Source organism: Centroberyx gerrardi, chromosome 14 (assembly GCF_048128805.1).
Source record: "Centroberyx gerrardi isolate f3 chromosome 14, fCenGer3.hap1.cur.20231027, whole genome shotgun sequence".
NCBI lineage: Eukaryota > Metazoa > Chordata > Actinopteri > Beryciformes > Berycidae > Centroberyx > Centroberyx gerrardi.
Genome location: NC_136010.1, coordinates 26785358 through 26804702, shown reverse-complemented (window position 1 = coordinate 26804702; position 19345 = coordinate 26785358).

Sequence of the window (19345 nt, the reverse complement as noted above, 5' to 3'; positions counted from 1 at the left end):
GACTATACATGTCAGTCTACATATAGACAGTAGATTATACATATAACCAGTGGTAAATATAATGGTGGGTAAACTATGGTTTCCAGTCACACAACCACTTGCATAAACAAAAATCAATTATATTTTCAGAAAAGCTTTGATTCTTCTTTGCTGTATGTTTCTTTCTTTCCTCTTAAAAGACCCTATCATCTCCGCTCACTGTCAAGTCGCCACTTTATTATTGGAGATACCGGTACTTAAAAATCAGTTCCAAGAATATAATTCCCACTCTCCACAACCCATTTTTCACTTTGACAATGTGTTAAAGGCACCTCTGTCTCTCTCTGTCTCTCTCCTCCCTCTCTCCCAGATCGCCTTTTCAAGTTAAATTGACTTTGGCATTTGTTTTGCATGGATACTGCGTACTGTCCTGTGATATTAATGATGAGGATAAAATCAGCAAATTGCCAATACCATTGTAGTCATGGACACAGAGAATGATCCGTTACCACTACTTCAGGCTACTGCTATGTAATGGTGATGGGATAAGCTCCAGGGCTTGTTGCTGAAGCTTAAAGCACAGTATCGAGCATTATGCCATAACACAACCTATCATTTTCAATACATTTTTCCAATGGTCACTATGATTCAATATAAAGGAGTGATAAGAGTTCACAGTATAGCCTTAGGTATATGGCATTGAACTGAGTGGAATTCTATTTGATTTTGTGCTGATCTAAAATGATGCAGGATTATGAGGTGTGTCATGTTAATATATTTTGGTAGCCTGCTTCCAGACTCCTAAATCATGACCCGCCCACTCTTCAGATTGCTGCTCTAGTCAACGGCTTGTTCTACCTCGGAGAAACAACAAACTTGAGCCAATCAGCGCCTTTGCGGGCAGGACTAAAGTTTGAACAGTTTTTCATTGGTGTTTCAAATCACTCACTTAACCAACATATTGTCTTTGCAAAGATTACATTTTAGATCAAAAATAATATCCCAACTTGGGTTGTGGGGTTACTGATGGCAGGCGGCACTGAGTTGGGTTGAAATGCAATATTTTCTGAAATTCTCCTGCTTCCCATTAAGATGGTTCAAATCTGACAAAAGATTTGTTTTCTTCCACCCTCAAATACCCCAGTAACGATGTCAATTCCATGTTTACAACGTCAACTATGGGAGAAACAACAACAAAACTACAAAACCCACGCAGCAGGGCTTTTATTGTGAAGTGCTCTTAGGAAGTGCCAAACAGTGCAAACTGTAGTTTTCTGGGTGCAAGGTTACGGTTGTGAAAAGGCAAACTGCTCAATATTACAAAGATGCAATACAATCTGAACCAAAAGGTCGATGTTATAAGAGGATATTATAAAAAAAAAATGTGTTGGTGCTATTTTGCCGTGATTTCCTCAGCTATGTTTCACGGGCAGAAAGAATGTATCTTTAATGATGAAATGGATTATGCAACGTTTAGAAACAGAACTCCCGGCTGCGTTCTTCTATTTAAATTATGCTTATTGTAAAGTAGAGATAACAATACAGTCGTTATAAAGTGCTATCTTTTATGGAGTTTATTGAGATGCCACTGAAATAACTTGTTATATAGGTTATGAGCCAAATTAATTTATTTATCTAGCAGGTGACATCAAATGGTAAAATGCAAGCGATATTTATTTATTTATTTATTTTTTCCATTTGGCCTCGAAATTGATCTACAACCATACTAACCAATTTAAAAAAAATCAATATTAGCACCAAAGAGCTCAAGCAAAGAAATGCAGCAAACCGGAATCCCTTATTTGGCCAAAAAATGTAGGCCAGACTATGTGTTCGGTGGTCTAGGAGAGAAAGTCGTCGTTGGCGTGACGCCAAGGGATTTGACAAAGAGTCAATATAGGACGAGTTGGGGATGAGAACGGATTGGAATATCAGGCTATTATTTTGATGCTCATATCCACAGATTTATTTGTGATCTGGATGATCCTATGCATCAAATGAATCTGTATTACATCTGTATACAAATTAGTCATTTGGATAACATGTATCGACAAAATTACACACACCTGAACATATCAAATGTATTTTCAGCAAGTATTAGTCTGTGTTATGGCAAGGTTGTATACTGGCTCAAGTAGTGTTGAAAGCAGAACTGTGCTTGATCAAACACATCTGACAGTGTGTGGCAGGTGTAACCATGCTTTTCACACGTCTCATAAATCTACCATGGTCTCTCAAACATTTTCATATCACAGACCCCCAAATATACACAGATTTGGCCACGGATCCCCATTTGAGCAGATTTAGTCCTAGAGACCCATATGGGAAGATTTTAGTTGTCGCTTTTAGTGTTGAATTGCAGAACTGTCACTCAACACTGTACATGGGGAGATGCAAAAGACTTTGCAGTTGTGTCACAAATCTCCTGGAGGTCCATTGGAGATAGTAAATTATTGCTGTACTGTAGCTATAACAACTGGGCTAGAAAAAGAGAGATACCTGAAAAAGATTGTTGTGGTGTGGATGTAGATCAATTCTGTTAAGTAAAAGTGAATAGTCTGATAAGGTAGACTTGTTCCTAGGTTACTGTGACACAGTAAACTGTCTTGTCTTTAGCTCTAGTCTCTACTCCAAAACACTCTGAGTTTTAGCTTAAGAAGACTCAGCTCAGTTAACCTGAACAAACTGTTAGCTAGCTAACTAGCCAGCAGGCTCATTTAGCAAAGCAACCAATATTGCGACTTCTAGCCACTGGTAAAGCTAGTTTTTAGCCCCACGACAGCAAGGGCTCTATGGATGGTAAATTGTCGATAACAATCTTGACGACTCTTCCTCTTCTTCTTCGGTAAGACACGATCGCATTGTATTGTGGTATACTGGAGAAATTGTAGGGCACATCGTCTGTTCATTACAGTTTGCAGTATATTGTGGGTATTTCATAGTGAACTATATAGGGAACCAAATTAACCATTGAGAATCCAGACACTCACTATATAGCGCACTATTTCTGTACTGCCATACCACCTACCATCTTAAACCATAGGGAAATTGATTGAATCCCCCTCAAGGCCCCCACTTTGGGAACCACTGCTATACACGGTAATGTGTGATATACATAAGTATGTGGTCTGACGTCAGTGTGACTTTTAACCTACTATATTCCTCTCATTTCAAAATTCTATTCCTCAGTTCAGCAAGCTCCGTCGTTTGGATGATGAGGCGCTTATGTTCTAATTAAGGCCTTTAATGAGGGGGAACCGGTGTGAAGGCGGATTACACATTCTTCATCTGAGTGACAGTTAAGTGGTTGAAATGTCAGGCGGTCTAACCGACTTGCTGGGTTGTGAAAACCACCAAACCGCATGTTTCAGTTGTTGTAAAGTTTAGAAACCTACAGGCAATTTGCAACAAATTGTGAACTGATGAAATACTGTTACAACCTGTCCACTTACAACAGAGCATGGTCATAATAACCCACCCGCTCAAGCTAAATTAATACAAAACAGTATTTGAGGTTGATATTGCTTTCATGTGGATGCCAGGGGGAGGGAGGATATCAACTCAGAAAAGGGTAAAATAAAATCTGCAGTTTAATAGTATGTAAAATTATCTAATACAAACAATTCTTACCAACAGAAACTGAAATTAGAGTTCAGGCAATTTTACTATTTTAAGACTAATACCAATACCAATAGTTTTGGCTTGAATCTGCCGATAGCTGACATTTGCGTTGATATCTATTTATCTGGATATCTTTAAATTTGACCGTGTTCATGCCCAAAATAAAAAATAAAAAATCCAAATATGTAGTGTTTTGTGGTGTGGAAAAGCCTCTAAAACAGCATTTAGACCACGGAACACAAACTCTACATTGAAACCCAGGATAATAACAACACCAACAATAATAATAAAACATATTCATCCACATTTTTGTGAAATGTGATCAAAATATCTCATTAGAATCAATGCAGATTAAGGGTTTCCCATAGACAACCAGTGTAGTATTCATCACAATAATTATGTAATCAATCAAACTGCATCATATTGAAGGTGAAAAACACTGATTGGGCCATATCTGGTTTTTAAGGAAAGTGCCAAACCGAAATGTTGGTGTAAACCTAATTCAAATAGTCACTTGACCTCAAGGCAAAAAGAACCATAAGAGAGTGGGTCACTTTCTGATCTGGTAGCTGTTATGGCCACATATGACAGTACTACAAAGTCAAGTTAGGAGAGCTCCTATTCTTGCCAGAAAAAAAAGCCTGGAATGTTCTCTATTATATTCTGCCCTGAGGCCTGAGTCAATTTGGCATGATAGCCCTTGAGTTGAGAAGCTGGTGAAATGTCAATTAGTCGCCCTCCACCTCCACACGATGTGCTCAGCTTCACTGGGTCCAGGGCTAATCGCTCATCATTTACCCCTGGCCCCCGTCTTGTTGGTGGCAGGGCACTCTTGGGGGGAGAATGGGTGTTGGTGAGAAAGCCTATGCATGCAAATAAGCATACACACACACATTCGAAATGAGCACATGCATAGGCACACAGACGCCTATCAAACAAACATGGAAATATCAGATATTACAAAAGCATAGCAGCTTAATCTGGAAGTGGACGGCTGCTGATTTCACGTTGCAATGTTCACACCCCCTCCGCTCCCCACCTAAACTAGGTGCTGTAGCCTGCTTTTACTCAAGGAGTTTAACCTCCTTTTTAAGTGAAGTTAATTTATAGTGTATCAAATTGATGTAAGTTATATCAAAATAATGTCCTTTAAAGGATAAAAAGATTTAAAGAGAGAAAAAAAAGAATGATTTACTGAAAATCTAATTGACTTTCATTTCAATTGGTGGTTGTTTTTCTTATGATTCCTTACTGGAGATCATAGTTTACCCACCTTTTAATTTATCACTCAGTAATGAGTGCTCAGTTAGCTCAGTGTGTATTTGTGTGGGTTAGTGTGACTGAAAAGGGCACCTTTCTAGTAATGTTTGACTTGAGGCAGAAGGTGACGATTTTTCCTCCATTTCCTTCTTTCATCAGCGTCCTACTTGGACCACAAGTTCTGTAATATGACACACCATTCAAATATGCTAATGATAACACTCAGGATAGCAATAACTGCATCATGGTTATGACACATTTGCTGACACTTCAACCGAAACCTTCATTCGTTGACACTTCAACCTATTTCAACACAATGTGCAGCAATATGTGATGTATGCAGAGAATGTGGCACCTGATAAGTGATGGGACATAGAGACGGACAGTCGGTCATAGATATTCGCATCTAAGCCTTCCTGTCAGCACTGTTCCAGCACTTCCTCCCTTCACTAGATTATCTTATCACCAACACATTGCTGAAAGAATACTCAGCTATCCTTGCCTAACTGTCTGCCCAAGCAGAACATCATCTTAACTTTCTATGAAACCTAAAACAAAAGCCTGAAGTGTCATTTTTGTAATTCTAGTTAATTAAAATATAGTGAAATTAAACTAGTCCTCATTTTGCTGGAGACCCCCTGGGACCTGCTCAAGGACCTCTGCTTTTTTGTGATTTTTTATGTATTTATTTTCATGTAATTTTAACCTGTAAAATGTAATAAAAGGCTGGATAAATTCCAGACTAATGAGTCAAACATGTAATCAAACCTTTTAATGTAATACATGTCCAATGATGTAATAAAATATTCAGATCGATATTGAATATATATAAATATATAAATATCAGTCTTAATATGTTATGTTACAATTAATTACATTACATTGTCAATCCATGTAGACATTTTATTACATTTTGACCAATTATTAAATTATCCATCAGTTATTACATTATCAGTTGCTACAAAGGCTTTCCCAAGTTTACAGTTGGAACACTGAAAAAACATATTTTATTGTTGTTGGTAGAACTCATTCAATAGCTTCAGGACTACACAGAAGCTATTGTAAAAGCCAGTTGTCAATGATCACTAGTTTTTGACTCCCTGAGAAATTAAATGCTGCTTCTAAATTTTGTTCCTCGTGTGTTAACGTACAATTTTCATGTGTCTCCAATGTTGGGTTTAAATTAAGTTTCTGACCTCAGTGTGGGGTCACTGCCCACAAAGGTTCTTGCTTTCTTTCTTTTTTGACTCTTCCTCCAGTTCAGAGCTCATTCATTTCCACTTTTAGCCAATCATTGACATTCACGCCAAAAATAGCCGTCGAAACTTGACTTTCTAGAAACAATGTGGCAAATCTGGTTGACTCGTTAACCTGACGGCAGAGATGAGATATTTGAAAAACAGCAGGGCTGTGGTTATTTCTAGATTGCAACCATCAAGTGTATTTCTCCACGTGATCATTCATTTCATGTTGAAAGATCATGCATTTGATGTTATGAGGTAGAAGGAGAGGAGTGGAGGAAGATTTGTCATCTCAGAGGTCCTCAAAAGAGGCTTGTGTTGAGCTCATACTGGAATGGCATTTGGAGGCCATAGAAAAGGTCAGGGAATAAATGACAGCTAGTGCAGATAGCACCTATATGGCGTCTCTTGGTGGCTCAGCACAGTGGAGCACATACCCTGTATTTGTGGTATTGTGGGTTCGACTCCCACTTATGGACTTTGTTGCATGTCTTCCTCTCTCTCATCTGTTTTGTCTCTCCACACTGACGTCTAATAATGGAGAAATGCATTGAAGATTGTCTTTAAAGCTGCACTAGGCAAGACGTTTCTGTAAAAATCCAGCCGCCTTAGCCTAAATCACAAAGTGAGGCTGCAAAAGAGTAAGACTAATTGAGACATGAGGTGAATCTAGGGCAAATTTTTTCAAACAGTTGCCAACGTGCCAAGTTGCCTAGTGCAGCTTTAAAAACAGAGATGGCACCCTTGTATCATATAAAACAGCGAACGTCTTGTATAGGAAAAAAATGTAAGTCTATTGCAAGTAAACTTCGGTCTAATCTTAACTATCATGTTGTTTTCTGATGTCTGACTCCATCATTTAGGCCAGTGTTTCTCAAACTTTTTGGCTTGTTACCCCTTAAAAGGCTGCCTAGAGACTGAAAACTATTAAGTATTTCACCAGAAAAAAAGCTAAAATTTGAGAAAAATCTGAAAAATTACGTGATAATAAATTTGTATAGCAGAAATATGTTTTTTTCCTATTCCATAAATCATCTCACAACCCAGCCTCTCTAACCTCCTCACCACCATTGTGGTTTTTTAAGCTGAGCTACAGTGCAAATCTGTTTGAAAAGCCAAACATGTGAATTCAGGCAGCCAATGTGATGGTCTGGATATCCAACAACACTTGCAGCACTGAGAACAATGATTTAGTTAGATAGCATAACCCTTAGATAGCATAATAATACTTCCAAAATCATTGTGTTGCTGGAATCTTCGCTTTGGATAAAAGCGTCTGCCAAATGGGGAAATTGTAATCTCTTCTTTCCCAGTGTTATCCACACCTTGCTAGTGGGTAAAGTTGCACCAGAATACCATTTCAACCTTCATGGTCTCCATCAGCCCTCCCTAGTCCTGTTCCAGATCTATCCCAGACTCCCACGGCATTACATCATGCCTTCCCCTTCCTGCTGGCTGTGGAAAGACTCGCATGCACATGTTGTAAATGTGATCCCTCTTGTGCCACCTTTACAGAGATAAGGCTATTTTAACACTCAGGGATGGGGTTGCATATATTTAGCGCATATATTTAGCATTAGTTAATGCTATTTTTAACATACGCTACCAGTCAAAAGTTTGGACACACCATATTTTTCTTCATTTTTACTAAGACATCAAAACTATGAAATAACACAAATGGAATTATGCAGTGACAAAAAAAAGTGTTAAATCAAATCTATCTTATATTTGAGATTCTTTAAAGTAGTCACCCGTTGCCTTGATGGAAAGGCAAAGGCTTTGGAAAGAAATTCATACATAGGATCAACTTCACTATTTATATTTGTCTAACAAACAAATTTCAAGCATTTAAGCATAAGCCTTTAAATCAAAATGTCTTTAAGAAAATGAATATACATAGTACATTCAATCAGGTGTGTCCAAACTTTTGACTGGTAGTGTACATCACTTAAATAAGCAAAGGCAATGTTTGGAGATATATATATTTTTTCTGTATCTGTATTATAGTACTTTTACTGGTCTTTACAACTGGTCAAAGGACAGTAGTAAAGACAGTAGTATCTGTCTCAAATATAGTGTAATATATAGCTTAATGAAACATATTTGATTCAAATGAAACGTTGATGTTCCACATAGGATTTGTACTGTAGGTGTCCACTCTGAAGTTGTTAAAATGAGCCATATACCATTGTCAGATAGAGTCTTTGTGATGGACCCTAATTAAAACTTTGTTAAGTGATAGCTGTGACAAGCTGTGTCTGAGCTCTTAATTAATTGTCATCAAGACTGTGCCTCCAGTCCACTGCACTGGAAATGCCCTTTATTAATTTCACACTTTCTTTTTGTGACTTTTAATTAGTTTTATCTGTGTTACATGTATTCAACCTTGAGTCATTGAGCTGGACTGTTCTTTTTGCCGTTATGGTGTGCTGTGTAGTTCTGAATGTGAGAAAAACAGAATGAAATGTATTGTCTGTTAACTGTTCAAGAGAGTCAATTTTCTTTGAATTTTAAATATATTTAACTTTGGATATTTTGGGGACAGCTGCTGGCCATCATACTGAATGGATAGATGAACTCTCATTTAGGGTTAAACCAACTGATATTAGCCAGTCGATGTTATTCGCAGCTGTTATGATGGAGGTGAGGATAAGGAGCTGCTAACCCATCTACAAGAATGTCATTAGTATGTAGTAACTAGTAAGTATTTTCAGTGGAGAGTTTTAGTGTCCCATGATGGTCTAAATGCTTTTTCTGAGGCAAAAATAAAATCCTGGGGGAAACACTGAATTCTTGTCTTTTGTGGAATTTTTAGTATGAAAATGGTCAAATTTAAAGATATTGAATATTGACACAACATGACGACTAGCTGCAGTTTCAATCCAAAAGTATCGGTATTGGCATGAACCTTCAAAAACCCATATTGGTTGAACCCTACCGTCATGTCATATGTAGGCTGCAGATCGATGTGTGTGTACAACAGGTCTAGAAAAGATCTGACTGGAATCTAGAGAATCTCTTTGTCCGCTGATTAAGTGTGTTGTGTACTTCATCAATTTATCAATGTCCAGAAACTCCCTTTTTTCAATTACAAAGCACTTCATTTTGAAGTGTTACTGCAAAGCACTGGACAAAACAACATAAGATATGCATTTCAGTGTGTAACTCTAAATATGCCTCCAAGACAGCTATCAACACATTCAAAGAGCTGCTTACAGTGTCATTAAAACCTCTTTAGCGCCCCCTCCCTCCCACCACTTGCCCCCCGCAACGGCCTGACAGATATCAATGGCATTACCTCAGGCTGCAAGAACCCCCACAGTTGCTAAAGCACCAGCAACAATGTAGAAAAAAAAAGATAGAAATGCTTTGTCTACGTGAATGCCAAAAGTCTTTTCAGTCATTTTTCAAAGCCCTTTTCTGCTGCTGGCAGGAGAGGCCGGTCAGACTCGCACACAGCCTGCATTAATAAAGGTGAAATGCTAATGTGAGCCCAACAAGTCCCTTGGAAGCCATTTTGAATATCTCCAGGGAAACTCAGTGATTGCATGAACAACACCTTCCGCAGTCCAGCTATGAATAATGAGGGGCTAATTTGAGTTCTCGTACAAAGGATGTACAATAAGGTCATTATACCTCCACCATGGCATTTCTTATTACTCATGCGTGGTCCAACCTAAATTGACCATGGAAATGGGCTGTTGCTCTGATGTCAACTCCAGGCAATGGATTCTGTTGAGCTAACACTTTGGAGAAGGTTATTCTACAGTCTAGGGGTGATCAGAGGACCTAAGAGACAGGGGTGTTGCAAAAGTGCAAAGAATCAGAAATAAACTGAGGTGAAGACCTTGCAGAGTTCTACAAACCAACAGCAAGATTTTGAAGTGGATTGTATATTTGACAGGAAGCCAGTGAAGAACGCCAACAGAGGACTGACATGGAGCTTCGGTATTTTGAATCAGCTGCAGCCGTGAAAAGCCTTTACAATACAGGGAGTTCTTATAGTCCAGTCTATAAGAAATAAAAGCATGGATAACCTTTTCCAGGTTGCTAAAAGAAATAAATTATTTAATTTTAGAGATAGTTCTCTGTAGGAGAAAGCAGGACTGTATTTCTTAATTTGCGGTCACAGTTGAAAAATCATCTAGCTTTCTGGCATAGGGCCTCACATTTGCTATTATTTACCACGTTACTGCAAATTGAGTTTACAAAGCCAGATTACCAAATATGACTATTTCTGATTTACTAGAGAGATAATTTGTTGTAGTTTGCTGTTCGAAAGAAGAAGCACAAAAAGGGGTCAAGAAAAAGATAGGACAATTGAGAAGGGCAGAAAGGGAGACAGAAAGAAAGTGAGCTGCAGCGATGCAGTCATCACGCTGACCCCCCTTGTGACAGTTTTATTATCAGAGCTGGTATGCAACACAAGAGTCATTTCCCCTAATGATCTCAGCCACCGTCCACACCTCAGGACAAGTGAGTGTGGCTGACATGAGCGGAAAGGGGGAGGAAGGCAGGGAGAAAGAAACAGGAAGGATATAAGAGGAAGATTAATAAATATAAGGGAAAGGATGGAAAAGTTTTATAGATCATTTTGGGGAACATAGAAAAAAGGCTTTCGTTTGTGAAATTATCAGCAGATTATTTTGCATGTTATATTGTTGATAATGGTTGTTGATGATAATAAAGCTCTTCAGATTAAATTCAGTAAATTGGAATAAATCTTTTTTTTTAAACAAATACGCCAAGTTTTTGGGAGATTTGCCCGTTCAGAACATAGACACCAAAATCATCCATGTGTCCCTGGTAGATCATTGGCTCCGGTGCTCCATGCTAACACTTTAACATACACTATGTTGAGTGATAGTAGTCCACTAGCATTATCCAAAGTAAGACTGACCTTTTATTAATAAAAAGTTGTTGGTGTTTTTTATAATATGGCCTGTAGATTCATAAATTTAAAAAAATAAAATATCATTAACTTAGTAAAGCTGGTGTAGCTGGGTTTATTTTTGGAACTATTTCCAATGCACTGTGATTTTTAGCTGTGCTCAGTCTCCCATTGTCCACTACCTTTACTTCCTATGTAAGCAGAACAAGTCACACTCCAAGTTAAGTTATTTTTGTATCATATTACATGTTAATTTTACCAATCTCTGACACACCTGCCAGACTTAGCTGTATATAAATGAAAAAGACTTACCATTTAGCTTTAGAGCTGCCATAAGTTCTCATTTGTTTTTTAGATAATGCTAGTGGTCTACTATCACTCAGCATAGTGTATGCTAAAGTGTTAGCATGGACCCTAACATCGACTGTCAACCCTGTTACTGTAATGAAAGTCCCATATAAAATAACAGACTTCTCCACAAGCTATATGATTTTCAGGAAGGGACATAATTTTCATGGGAAAACAACAGTGAGAAAAGTAACTTTACCAGCTCTATTTTGTCTGTTTAAAGTCAAAGAAAGAGGATGACATGAAAAATGAGGAGGGTTCTGGTATAAGAGAAGAAAGCTTGAATGACAAGTCAAGAGAAGGATTTTTTTTTAGAAGAGAGTACAGTGGAATGACTGTGAATTGAAACTAGAAAGTAGGGGAAGAGGGAGCGAATGGGTGAGATATTGAGAGGGAAATTAGGGTGGCTTGAGGTGACAGGGTGGCATGCCAGTGACCCGTCTTAACTTCAGGAGCTTGTCTCATGAAATTTGACTAATTAACCATCAGTCATTTGGTCAATTCTGTGTGTAATTATAACAGATGGAAATTGTATCAACTTCTGAGGGAACTAGACTGTAGCTGCAATCATATCTTTTATAGCAGCAGACTGTTTGCACTCATTTATCATTGGCAATGGATTACCCAGAATTACATATACAAGCATTTTATGGAGGCTTTGTATTACATAGACAATTTAAATAATCCCACATTTTACTAATCTGATATGATAGTAGGGATCTGGTTTTCATCACTACACACATCTACTCATTCATTATGCACTCTGTCAATCAGGTCATCGTTCAATTACCTCACAGGTTAAAGGTAAAGTTTTGTGCTTATTGGCTGGCTTTAATTGTGGTAAATGACAGCATGGCATTCAAACGGTCCAGGTTGCATGACAAGAGCCACTCATAAATATCACCTGTGTTACGTTAGGGTTATCAGGGCCAGTTACAGCGAGGGGGGGGGGGGGGGGGGGGGACATTTTCTAATTCTCTAATAATCACCCAGAGTACTGTCACTGTTGTCTTTCCTACCTTCTCCACTGTGCTCTCTATGAAGCTGTATAACATCACATTTTTTGGGTGACAGAAACGCTTCCCTCTGTCTTCTGGCTATATAAGATAGTGGTGAATATTCATTTACACTGACTGAACTGAACTTAAAGCTTAACTTCAGTGGTATTTCCCTTTAAGTGAATCTGTACCTAAAGACACCTAGATGAAAAGGCTGTTGCTTACTGAGATATCTATGGAAGCCCGTTTCCACCACCTGTTAAATGTTTTTTTTTTTTTTCTTCATCAAGTGAGATTTTTTCTCAATAGTATGACTTAGTATCTCATAATTATGACTTAGTATGTCATTATTATGAGATGCTTAGTGTCTCATTATTATGAGATGCTAAGTCATAATTATGAGATGCTATCTCATAATAAATCATAATATTATATTAGGTACACCTATCTAGTAGCGGCTGGTCATCTGTTGCTATGGCCCATTTATCATAAGGGGGTTCAGATGCCCTTCTGCACACCATTGTTGTAAAGACTGTTATTGGAGCATTTGTGGCCTTTCTGTTAGTTTGAACCAGTCTGTCCATTCTCCTCTGACCTCTGACCTCTCTCATTAACAAGCTGTTTTTGGCCACAGAACTGCCGCTCACTGGATGTTTTTTGTTTATTAAACTCAGAAACTCAAAATCAGACATCTCGCCCATTCTAATGTTTGGTCAAACAAAAAACTAAACCACTTCACCATGTCTGCATGCTTTACATATATATCTTGAGTTGCAGCCACATGATTCACTGTATGGAGGAGCAGGCTATTTGACTTGGCTATTCAAATTTACTATCTCATAATTATGACTTAATATCTCATAATTATGAGATACTATTTCATAATTATGAGATATTAAATCATAATTATGAGATACTAAGTCATAATTATGATATTACTTAGCATCTCATAATTATGAGATATTAGTCATAGTATTGAGGAAAAAATCTCACTTGATGATGAAAAAAAAAAAATGTGCTGGATTTTTTTTAACAGGTGGTGGAAACATCTTCCATAGATATCTTTAGGCCTTGGGCATTTTCTGTACACATCTGCATTGTTGTGTCAAAAATGGTTAGTGCTTAGCTGCACCTGAGGTGTTGTGGGTATCAGTAGGTCTCTAGTCTGTCTATGGCCACTTAAATGCTTTTGCACCTGTCCATGTTGTTTGTGGGTACAAGACACACAGGGCTTTCATACATCACTGTCTGGGTTAACAAAGTTTTTTTTATGCTTTGCACACATTATACATCATACATTTTACACTGTGGAGGTGGGTTGCATCTCTTATTAATATTAGTCTGACAGCCAATACATAGATAACACAGTTACATGAATAGTTGCCAGAAATTGTCTATCAAACAAAGTGGGCTAGTCCTACACAAATAAATGCCAGTAAAAATAAGTGTATATGCTTTCCACAAAAACAAGTTAGATTATACAGAGTTTATAAATTGGGATTTCTATGAAACAAATGATCTATAGAGAATTATCATAGAAGCATTGGACAATAGGATTTCTACATACTACAAGCTGCTAAGGGCTTGGTAAACAAGCTTCACGCCCCTTTAGTTGCTGGTGGCTTTAAACTATGACACTGGGTCATCAACAATCCCTGCATCATAAGTCAGCTGTCTTCAGATGCAAGATCAGACTGCAGTGAACTGCGGCTCAGCCAAGGCAATCAAACACTCATAAAACCATTTTTGGACCAGTGTGTTAGCTGCTCTAACAGGTGCACAGCTAGCTAGGATCCTCAGAGCTGTATTAATCCTAACCTAACCCTAAATGACATAATGTAATGTAACCCTTCCCATGTATAGGATCACCCACTGGACTGTCTCTACGACAGTGCTTACTTGGTTGTTGTCAGATTCCTGCTGTTTCAAGGTATTTGTAGGAACCCATGTAGCAACACACTGGACACCTGAGTAAACAAATGACAATGGACAACAGGGCAAAAGCAATGACTGTAGCTGCCCTCGTTGACTCAGAAATGTCTTTTGAATTGGACCAAACACATTTCCATAATTTCCAGCATGAAGAACGGTTATGGTTGTGTGTAAGCCTGAACAACATTCAACAGTTCACTGTTTTACCCACATGTGTATTTTTGTTTGGTTGCTACATGTCTTTACTGTTCTTGCTGACCCTTCAGAGAAGCACAACCAGCATGATCCCTGGCATGTGCCATTTTTAAATGGAGTGGAAACCATGCACACTCGGGCCAAAATTGGTTCACTGGCACACCCTAACGGACCTGACCCATTGTTTCAATACAATCATCAACACCCATTGTTTCAAATTGTTTTTCCTATTAAGAATATCCAATAGGGATGAAAAAAAAAAAAGGAATTGTTTACATGTGATGTATTCTAGTGTCATAAGGGATTCCGGATAAAACTGCAAATCCATCCTTAATGGTAGGTCACGTTATTACCTGTGGTATGTGACTAAAAGGTCAAAAGTGACCATGTGTGGATCTCATTTACACTGGATGGCTTATTTGTGTGTGTGTGTGTGTGTGTGTGTGCATGCGTGCGTGCGTGCATGCGTGCGTGCGTGCGTGTGTGTGCGTGTGTGTGTGCAAGCTGGCAAACATTTAATGGCACTTAATGTGCATGTGTATCATTTTTCCAGAGGTTTGGCTGGTAAGCTAGGAGACAAGGTTATTGGCCACCTGCAATAAAGAGCGACAGTAAAGATTCACACATTTACATGCACGCGTACACACACACACACACACACACACACACACACACACACACACACCAACAAAAAGTTACAGGAACTACACAGTTAACAATCATAATCTCTATATATACAGTGCAAATACTTCTGATCAGTGTTTGCACCCAATTATACTCATAAAAAAAAATTAAAACCTTTATCTCCAAATAATGACTATTGCCAATACAGCACCACTTACGGATTACTTTTTATCAAGTAGTGCCCTCTTGTGGAGCTTTGAATACCTCACACTAATACTAGAACAAGGATTGTAATTTACATTATAGCCTATTATATGTAATATACCTGTAATTTATATTTATTTTGTGTCAGTAAAAGTTTGTTTATGTATAGAAATGTAAGGTTTAATAATGCATTTGTATTTCCATGTACAAAGAGAACTTTTCAACAATCTATGTCTATATACCAACAATTTATGGAGGGCAAATCAATTCTACATTGGGACTTTTACACAATTTGTTGTGAAATAGTAATTAAATTACATATTATCATTATTACATATATTATAACATAATCAATAAACAGGATCTGATGCAACTATCTCTTGTGCAGCTAATCAAGGGAAAGCATCAATGAAGAAACCTGATTTTGGGTGTTAAAGGGGGGGACATTTGTTTAATTAGGCCAACAATAGGATCAACACACACGCGCACACACGCGCGCACACACACACATACACACACGCACACTTAGGCTTACACAATTTTACAGTTGATAATTTCCAAAGTCAGTAACATTAATGGCACAGCTGACATTACTGATTTAATACAGCCCAAGTCAACAGTTCAGAAACCACAGCAGGTTTTAATCAATAATCAAAATATTTAATGTGGTATACTAATTATCAGGGATGTAGTGGAGGGTAAAACCCTTTAAACTCAGTTTATCCACCTTTTTATTTGCACAATAGAGTTTACCACCTTTTAGGCTGACAGAAATCTTCATGAGGTATATTCATGGTATATATCATAGTAAGTAAGTAGTAAGTAAGTAGTATCAAACTGATGTAAGTTATATGGAGATAGGGTCTTTCAAGGAAAAATAACCATCAATTACAATATATTTCCTGGAGAAAATTGGGTTGAAAAAAATGGGCTTGCTGTAGAGTTGCTAGGGTATTTCTAGGTGGTTGCTAGGGTGTTTCTAGGTGGTTGCTAGGGTGAACTAGGTGGTTGCTAGGGTGTTTCTAGGGGGTTGCTAGGGTGTACTCGGTGGTTGCTAGGGTGTAGTAGGTCGTGGTTGCTAGGGTGTTTCTAGGTGGTTGCTAGGGAGTTTCAAGTTGGTTGCTAGGGCACTTCTGGTGGTTGCTAGGGTGTTTCAAGTTAGTTGCTAGGGTGTTCTAAGTGATTGCTAGGGTGTATTAGGTGGTTGCTAGGGTGTTTCTAGGTGGTTGCTAGGGTGTTATAGGTGGTTGCTAGGGTGCTTCTAGGTGGTTGCTAGGGTGTTTCAAGTTGGTTGCTAGGGTGCTTCTGGTGGTTGCTAGGGTGTTTCATGTTGGTTGCTAGGGTGTTTGTAGGTGGTTGCTAAGGTGCTTCTAGGTGGTTGCTAGGGTGTTTCTAGGTGGTTGCTAGGGTGTACTAGGTAAGCGATTCTAGCTGTGTGTGTGTGTGTGTGTGTGTGTGTGTATGTGTATGTGTGTCTGTGGCCGAATATACACATACTGATACTGGCACATACTGGTAAATGAACTGGTAGGCCGTAGCCATGGAGTCAACATTGGGGGGGACCAAATCTGCTGGGGGGTCAGAAAAAAATCAAATTTTGAAACTCATTTCCTGCCATTCTAAAATATTTAAAAATTCACTAACACATGGGATTAACTTTTTATTTATTTTTTATTTTTTACAATAATGTCTAATAGTGTATTGTATTACATTGCTCTGTTTTTTCTGTTTTCTTTTTTACCTTTTCATTGAATGTAATGGCAGACATTAGGGATTAATAAAGTACAACCAAGTAAACTTGGGTGGGCAGCAGGGGCGTTTGCTCTGCTCTCCTCTCCTCTCATTTTCTCCTCTCGTCCTATTTTCTCCTCTCCAGCCCTCTCTCCTCCTCTCCTCTGGTCCTATATTCTCCTCTCCTCTCCGTCTTGGCCAGGTCTCCCTCGGAAAAGAGATTTCAATCTCAAGGGACTTCCTAGTTAAATAAAGTTAATAAAATTGGCCTTTAGTTTGTTACTTATGGCACTATGGCTCACAGTGGTGATTGTGCGGTGACAATCGACCCGATTTTGGCTTAGTCTTAAGCAAGAAGGTCTCACTAAATAGCTTACAACACAGCTTGAGAAGTTAGCTTGGCTACGAGCACAGCTAATGGCTATCTGCTAATCTAGGGGTAAACAAAGCAGTTCTCCAGCTACGAGTGTACAGCAAGAAGTTACAAACTCGCTCAATTACTCATTAAGTAATTACCCAAATTACGTTCCTATACCTGCGGCCCAACAGAGACGATAAAAGTGGGCTGGATTTTTACCACCAAGGAACTTAACACAATGCGATCACTTGGCTCAATCTATAGGCACGTCCGTATAGATCAGCACTTTAAGACAACAGTCTAGACAGAATAAGCCTAGTGACTACTGAGTAACACTCAAAGCACTATTATCGGCTAGAATGCGGTACACGCATAATCAGGCGTTAATGCCTCAATCTACAGTACAATGTTGGATGCCACACAATACTGCAACATTAATATCAATGCACTAATGGTGCACAGCTGCTATTTTAATCAAGGCAATAGCCGCATTTTTCTTATGACAGGACAAGCATCGTCAGTACTCCCAGTACAACACGCACATGAGCCACACATATACCTTCTGCTATAATATGAACACTGAATATTCATTTGATTGTATGGCCAATTCAAGCAAATCTGCCACACATGGGCTGCGCCAGAAATGTGTGGGCAATTCAAACAACTCCGCCTCACATGGGGCCACCAGAAATGTAGTGGTGATGGGTACTGATGATGAGTTACATTCAATGAGAATTAAGAACGGGGCACCAGATAACAGACAGACAGCATCAACAGGTCTCATATGAAGGACTGAAGTCTAGGCATGTTTGAATTTAAACCCACACAATGAGCACAGGAGCTGACTTTATGTAAAATAATATGAAAACAAATGAGGTATACACTTACACTTGCCCGACATATTTACCTGATATTGTGGTGAAAAAACGGGTATACACTTACCTGATATACTTATACACCTATGAAAACAAATCGGGTATACACTTACAGTTACCTGACCTACTTACCTGATATAAGATAAGATAAGGTAAGATAAGATGGCACTATTGTTATTGATCTCCTTCAGGAAATTCAGGATAGTATTTGTCAGAAGTGGAATTCGAACCCACGTCTCTATTCGGAGACCACAAACCCCATTATACTGGAAGGTATTACCTTGAGTCTGGCACCTTAGACCATTCGGCCATCCTGACAACAATATAATAAACAATATAGCCGTAAAAACAAAACGGGTATAGGATTAAACTTCCCTGAGATAATTACATGATATAGCGGTGAAAGCAAATCGGGTATACACTTACCTGACATACTTTGCTGATATAGCAGTGAAAACAAAACGGTTATATACTTACCTGACATACTTACCTGATATAGCTGTGAAAACAAAACGGGTATAAACTTACCTGATATACTTAGCTGATATAGCTGGGAAAACAAAATGTATATACACTTACCTGCAATACTTATGTTAAAGCTGTGAAAGCAAATTAGGTATACACTTACCTGACATACTTACCTGATATAGCTATGAAAACAAATTAAGTATACACTTACACTTGCCCGACATATATACCTGATATAGTTGTGAAAACAAAACGGGTATACACTTACCTGATATACTTAGCTGATATAGCTGGGAAAACAAAATGTATATACACTTACCTGCAATACTTATGTTAAAGCTCTGAAAACAAATCGGATATACACTTACCTGATATACTTAACTGATATAGCTATGAAAGCAAATTAGGTATACACTTACCTGACATACTTACCTGATATAGCTGGGAAAACAAAATGTATAAGCACTTACCTGAAGTACTTATCTGTTAAAGCTCTGAGAGTAAATCAGGTATACATTTACCTGCAATACTTACCTGATATAGCAGTGAAAACAAAACGGTTATATACTTACCTGACATACTTACCTGATTTAGCTGTGAAACAAAACGGGTATACAATT